The sequence below is a fragment of the Prionailurus bengalensis genome, chromosome C1 (assembly GCF_016509475.1).
Source record: "Prionailurus bengalensis isolate Pbe53 chromosome C1, Fcat_Pben_1.1_paternal_pri, whole genome shotgun sequence".
In the NCBI taxonomy this organism is placed as follows: Eukaryota; Metazoa; Chordata; class Mammalia; order Carnivora; family Felidae; genus Prionailurus; species Prionailurus bengalensis.
Window position 1 is genome coordinate 46346846 of NC_057345.1, and position 7615 is coordinate 46354460.

Genomic DNA, 7615 nt, shown 5'->3' on the forward strand with positions numbered 1-7615 from the left:
CTCATCTATAAAACGAGAATAATAGTGCCCAACTCACAAGGCTGATGGGAAGACCAAATCAACTGAAATATTTAAAACACTTTGAAGGGTGCCTGGCACGTTCTACGTGCCCTCTCTGTGAGTGACCTGCTATCTTCTATTGACTTTTTCTGATTCTGTTCCCTCGTCCACGAAATTTGGAGAGCTAGGCTTACCCGTCACTCAGGGTTGGGAGAGTCACTGGACTACTAACTGTGAAAGTGCTTCATAAAAAGGCATCATAAAAGCAGTAACTGTAGGGGCACCTGAGTGGCTCTGTTGGTTAAGCATCCCACTCTTGATTTCGGCTCAGGTCATGATCTCACAGTTTGTGGGATTGAGACCCACGTTGGGTTCCGTGCTGACAGTGAGGAGCCTGCTTGGGATTCTCTCTCTCCCTCTCTCTCTGCCCCTCTCCTGCCTGCGTGCTCTCTTTCTCTCTCAAAACAAGCAAATACACTTAAAAAAAAATAACTGTGAAAGAGTAATTATCCAAATCTGTGTTGTTTGTTATTATATAACTTACATGGAACTTCACCACGGTTTGGGGAAAAGCAGAGAGCTTTCCTGACCTTGCCGGAAAGCGTACTAGGTGATTGGTAGTGGTAGATTGAACAGGCGTCTCCCATATTTGCTAGTGACCCTACGAACCCCCACGTGGTAGCAACCTGAAAAGAGTTCAGTCAACACCATTGCCTTCCACCTACGTCTCCCACATTGCAGGTCAGAGGGACTCTCTCTTTCCTCTAGGGGTGAACCCAGCAAAGGCAGGTGCCACTCATGTATGGTGAATCAACTTGAGCCTGGAAGAGGGATTTTCCTTCGACTTTTCATTATTCTGAGTAGCACGCCAATTGCCCTGCCATTTCGATGTGGCATCCCCCTCAAACGGGATTAAAGGAAAATGTCACATGAGACTCTCTTGCAGGGGCGTAATCCAAGCAAATGTTCACCTCAATACGTCTAGAAATGATTCCCAGAGGACCCGTGACTGGGTGTCGGATGGACGTGTTCACATTTTCAGTTCTGGCTGACACAACATCAGCCCCACTTCTCAGCTGGAGACGGCACCTGCCGCCCCTGTGGTGGGGGGCACTGGCGTGGGGTTGGAGGAAGCATAGCACAGACTCAAAGGCAATGTGCAAGTGGCCAAGGATCCCAAACACACCTCTCTGCAAACCACCACTGGCTCCTCAGAATCAACAAATTAAAGTCCAAACTGCACTAACCTTGCATTTATGAAACCAACCTGCAGGGGCATTAAGGCTGTTTAAACAGGTGGAAGACGGTCCTGTTGCTGTTGATGCTGCAGGTGTAGATGAGGGGACCCGGGGTGGGGGGAGGCAGCAGGCAGCTTGGCGATGCACTGGGAGGAAGACTGCATAGCATTTCCTTAAACAAGCGACCTCATTTCTCTGTTTTCTATTCTGAAAAATGGAGATAACTCATCAAGGTTATTCTGGGGAGTGGATACAGAACACATTAAGCCCTTAACCTAGCTCCCCTCATAGGGTGGAGTACTCTTGAGTGCCAGCCGGCACCCCATCCTGCCACATGTGCCAGAGGGGCCGGGCTAGGGCTGGGAAGGCAGATAAGCAAGAGCGGCAAAGGGATGGATGGAAGGCCATGGAGGGAGGCCACCCCTTCGCGTTAATTTGGCCCAGAACACAGAACACAAACTCTGCTGTCAGACCATCCTGTGTGCATCCCAGTTATCATTACCCCAAGCACAAGGCACTATCTCGCTGTTGTCCCAAAGGATGCAGCGACCTGAACTTTGCCACAATTGATTGTGGTAGTTAATCATTTGTAAACACGCAGAAAATTGCATTTCAAGAAAGATCCATGTTCTCTCGCGCGCCGGCGTGTGTTTAAGAGAAGCCACATCCTTGCAAGACAAGGCTCCCCTTCCACCTCCTCAACCCGATGGACTCATGGAGGACCCTGCAATTTTTAGCGGCCAGTTACATGAATGACTCAGGTGCTCTCTCGCCAGATTTTTTGCGCATGCTGTTCTCTCTACCCAGAATATGTGCCACTTGGTTAAACAGAATTCATTGTTTGTGTTTCATACTAACGTTACCTTCCCAAATGACTCTCCTGGGGTCCTTTGCTCCCTGGTGGCTTACAGTGCTGCTCACCTGAGGTTATGCCAGGAGGATGGCGGCCTCAGGCAGCAGTGATAAAACAGATTTTTCGTGGGGAGTTCTTAGCAATTTAACAGGCTTTCCCATATGTCATCTTGTTTGATCTTGACGATAAGCTAATAACTGTCATTTTCCATGCCTCTGACATGGGGTTCCATGAGTCCATGAGGAAACCTATGATCAGGTATGGATTTTATGTTGTTATTTTTTTGTTTTTTCCTGACTCCCAAAGTCTTCTGTTTGTAATTCCAAGGCTTTACGCTCCTTTTAGAAGTTCCAGGGTGGATTCAGGTATAGCACAATTATCACGCCTCACCACTCTCTGGCCATAGCTCTCTTCTCTAAGAGTAGGTTTTAGAAAATGATCATATGTCTCCAGGCCTTTAAATTGTACAAAGAAACTCATAACTGTATGCTTATGGATCCACCAAGAGTTCATTGTTTTTTTCAGTCTTTGATAATTAATTTTCTATCCTCCATTTCCATAATTAATCCCACACATTTTAGGTTTTGTTACGGCAATACTCTCCCCCTGGTACCTATTTTTGTATCAGTTAGCTTTTGCTGCATAACAAAAATTCCTAAACTTAGTAGTCATTTACTAACTCAAAATTCTTTGGGTTATCAAATAGGTCTGGGCTAAGCTGGGTCATTCTGCTGGTCTTGCTGGGTTCACTCATGCAACCTCAACCAGCTGGTGGGTTGGGAGGGGGCTGGCTGATACAGCATTGCCTTGTCTACTTGAGGATTCATTCTGTCTATCAGTGCTGACTGTTGACTGAAGCGATGGGGTCAGTGGGCCACAGTTCTCCAAACAGGCTCAGTCTTCTTCACGGTGATTTCATGGTTCCAAAGAACAGCAAGAAAGGACAGGCTCCAAGGCAGAAGTGCCTTTTAAGCCTCTGCTTGAATCATGTTTCTTAATGTCCCACTGGCCAAAGCAATGGCCAAACCCACACTCAAGAGACAGAGACACAAATCATACCTACTGATAGAAGGAACAGCAGAGTCACTTTGCAAAGGGGTGTGCGTACAAGGTTGCAAGGAATTTGTGGGTATTTTGGGATTTACCACAGATATGCACCACTTTCACAAAAGCAGTTAAAACTCAGTGTGCCTCCTTCATTTCTCTCTTCTCCTGTCCTTGTGATTTCATAGTGTGTGTTGAGATAACAGTGGCTTATGGTCGATAGAACCTATGGCTCTGACTTGCTGGATGGAGCCTGCTGGGGCTCCTGGGTGGCTCAGTCTAAGTGTCTGACTCTTGATTTTGGCTCACATCATGATCTCACGGTTCATGAGATCGTGTCCCATATTGGGCTCTGTGCTGACAGCATGGAGCCCGCTTGGGATTCTCTCTCTCCCTCTCTCTCTCTGCCCTTCCCCTGCTCATACTCTCTCTCTCTCTCTCTCTCAAAATAAATTTAAAAATTCTTTAAAAAAAGAGCCCCTGTGGACTCACAGAGAACTTTATATGACTAAGAATTAAACTTTTGTTATGTCATTGAGATTTTGTGGTTTATATGTTACTGCAGCAATAGCTACTCTATTCTGACTAATTATATTCTAATGTTTCACACAAAATTTGTTGTGTATGTACATGTTTCTGGGGAAAAAGCCCATATTTCCCCTCAGATTAAAAAATATCTGCGATTCAAAAGAAGTAAAAACAAAAGGAAATGGAAAAAAATTCCCTCAGGAGATGTAACTTTTTCAGCTCACAGAATTCTGGGTTTTTCGCTTTGAAGGTGGTGTGGAGTAGTTGGAAGTGTCTGAGGCATCAGACAGACCTAGATTAGCATTTCATTTCTCCCATTTATTAGTTTATATCCTGGACAAATCCCTTAAGCCCTCCGAGCAGTAGTTTCCCGGGTTTAAAATGCAGGCTTGTTGAAATAATGCTTCAATAATCATTTATTGCAAGCCTACTACATGTCAGGCACAATGCTAGGTGCCGGGGTTTAAAGATGAATGTGTAATAAACCTTCCACATAAGAGCGGACAATCTGGTGAGATAAACAGACACTATAATACATCATGGCAGTACAGTGTGGTGAGTGCAGTGATGGAGCCTTCAGAGCACAATCTGGGCACAGCCAAATGTGTGTGTGCATGTAAGTGTTTACATGTGTGCATGCACATGTCAGAGTGTGCACAAGTATGTGTGTGTACAGTGTGTGCACAAGTGTGTGTATGTGTGTATACACATGCTGTGCACGCAAGCACAAGAGCACGCACATTGAGTGTTGTGTTGCACACACACGTGCGCACAAGTGTATGCATGAGTGTGCATGCACATGAGTATTGTGTGTGCGTGTAGGTGCACAGTTGTGTGCAGCTGCGAGTGTGCACACATGCGTGTGTGTGCATAGTGTGTGCACAAGTGTGCATGTGTGAGTGCACACGCACAAGCATGTGCATGCAAGCACAAGAGAGTGTGCGTGTGAGCATTCTGTGTTGCACACACGAGTGTGCACAAGTGTGTATGTGTGTGTGCATGAGTACTGCCTGTGCGTGCATACGTGCACAACTGTGTGCAAAGTGTGAGTTTGTGCACACGCACGTGTATGTGCACATGCGTGTGAGTGTGCACACAGGGGTGTGTGTGTGTGCATGTGTGTGTGTGATCATTGGGAAAGGTTTCTCAGAAGTGATGCTCGAGCTCGCCCCTCAGGGGTGAGGAGGAGTCAAGAAACCAAAGGACCAAAGGGAGAGCACGTGGTATCACTGGGAGAGGGCAGCAAATTCAAGATACAAGGGTGGGACCCCGCACAGAAGTTGGGGAACCAAAAGCCATTGGGTGTTTCAGGGGCACAGAGTTCAACATGAGTAGTGGGAAGAAATGGCACTGGAGGCAGGCAGGAGTCATATCATGAAGGGCCTGGTGGGAAGTGCTAATGATCGGGACTTGTGTCCTAAGTGCAAGGGGACCTACTGAAGGCTTTGTAGGGGAAGGGAGAGGACAGCTTTCTTTGTGGGAGAGATTACTCTCGCTGCAGTGTAGAGGATGGACCGGCGGGAGGGAAATTGGAGCAGAGAGTCTGGCCGGGGGTGTGTTCCAACAGTCCACTGAGAGAGACGGACACCCGAAGCAGGGCGGTGGTAACAGTCAGAGAGGAGGCATGGACACAATGTGCGCGTTCTGTTGTGGAGAGAAGTAAATAGCACATTATTTACTTTTAAGTTTTAAGTTGATTTATTTTGAGAGAGAGAGAGAGAGCACAGGTGGGGGTAGGAACAGAAAGAGAGGGACAGAGAAAGAATCCCAAGCAAGCTCCGCGCTGTCATTGCAGAGCCCAATGCAGGGCTCGAACTCACGGACTGTGAGATCATGACCTGAGCTGAAATCAAGAGTCGGACACTTAGCCACATGAGCCACCCAGGTGCCCAATAACACACTATTTGTAAAGGGCTTTGTAAACCATTCTGCTGGGCACAAGGTGGGGTCATTATGACGGAGATTATGGTTCTGTGTTAAGGAAGGTATGTTAAGTCCCCTGGGCTGAGCTTGTCAGGCTGCCCAGAGCGCCCTGGCTCCACTCGGCATCCATTTCCTTCTTTATCACTCATGGTTCTGTGGATTCAAGGGCGCATGCTTGGCTACCATCAGGTGAGTTCCTTGTCTTCCAGGCTCACCTTCCCTGGACCCTGGGGATGGGGGAAGGAAGACTTTATCTGGTCCTACTGTCCCAGAGTCCTAATCAGTGTCTGATGTCCAGGGTTTTCCCTGAGGCCCTGGAGGCCTGATTTAAAAGACCCTTGGCAGACATCTGTGGGAACTGCATCCCTGGAGGAGGTTACGCTCCCTGGAGCTCCTTCCCCACAGCAGGGTAGGAGCCCCACCAAGGTTCAAAGGTGGACCAGAAAGAAGTGCAGCTGGACTGAGTGGGCAGTGAGGTCTCTGGAGGACTGCCTGGGGACAAACCACCCGAAGAAGAAACGGAGATGGCTCTATTTCCAACTAGAAGAATAAGGAAGGGGAAAAAAGCTAGCTAGCAAAATGAAGAGTCTCATCCTTTTGTGGCAAAGAGACCAGCTGTTCACGGATCCTTGTGCCCTCCACGGAGCACCCAGCTATGCTGCACTTCCCAGCACCTTTGTGACCCTGCTTGGCTTTGTGACTAAAGGCACATGGAATACAGGCGTGCCATTACACCATCCCATGTGCAACCTGACCCGCTCTCCTGCCCTGCATCTGCCCGCTGAATATGACCTTGGAAGCCACTGTTGAAGAGGGCTGCACAACGGGCAGCCTGGGCTCCCGTGTGGCCACATGGAGCAGAATCTTCCACACGCCCTGCTGATTACACTAAGCCTCAGTGAGAAGGAAACTTCTCTTGGGTTCCAGCTGCTGAGATTCCAGTGTCTTCCTGTTACTGTACATAGGAAGTATACCAAGAACATCTGGGCAACACTAATGATGAAGGCCAGTGCTACAAAGAGCAGGTAGGCAGATGTGGCCCACGGCGTGCTCCAAGGTGATGGTCGGCCAGTGTGCCGAGAAGAGAAGTGACTTTGCGGGTTTTGCCTCCATTATTTGGGATGCAATCACCAAATACAACCAGGAGACCGGGGGGAGAGCCCTTTAGGAACAACTTGATTTGGTTCTAGCGATTTAGGGCCAAGAGTGGGCATGTTGCTCTGTCCCTGGTCATTGACCAGAGTGCTGATCAGAGAGGACCCGGCAGTGTGAAGAGGAGAAGAGGAGAGGCAAAGAAGAGGAGAAGAGGCAAAGAAGAGGAGAAGAGGCAAAGAAGAAACGCTAGAAGACGGGTGGGCCATGGCAGTGAGGAAAATTATGCGTTTAGGGGAGTCCCCAGTTTGGGAACACTTTCAGACAGGGACCATGAAGCAACAGCATGTTGAGGACTCACATGTGGACAAGGAAGACGACTTCTAATCCAGTCAGTGATTCCCAGGGTCTGTGCATAATTACCTGTTTAATAATGGAGCATAGTACATCATATTTTTTCTTTCTTTCTTTTTACTTTTTTTTTTGAGGGGGGCGGGGCAAGGGGAGAGAGGGAGAGAGAGAGAGAGAGAGAGAGAGAGAGAGAGAGAGAGAGAGAATGTTAACGCCATGCTCAGTGCAGAGCCCAAGGTGCAGCTCGATCCCACGACCCTGGCATCGTGACCCGAGTTGAAATCAAGAGTCGGATGTTTAACCAACTGAGCCATCCAGGTGCCCCCATTGTATTTTCTCTTAGACTCTTTTGAGTTCCCACAGTCTTAGGATATTTTACTGACCTCACGATGCTCATTATCATCACTGGCACAGGCAAAGAAACATCTGGAGTTCAACTCAGAGCGGCTCGTTTTTATAAATGTTTTTACATTAAAGTACAGGCAATTCCTCAGAAATAAAAATGTTGAGTATTCCTTTTCTATGTCAGATATTTCCAGGAACACTAGAAATGTGTGAGGAGGGGAAATGGGATTCCACCTGGCAA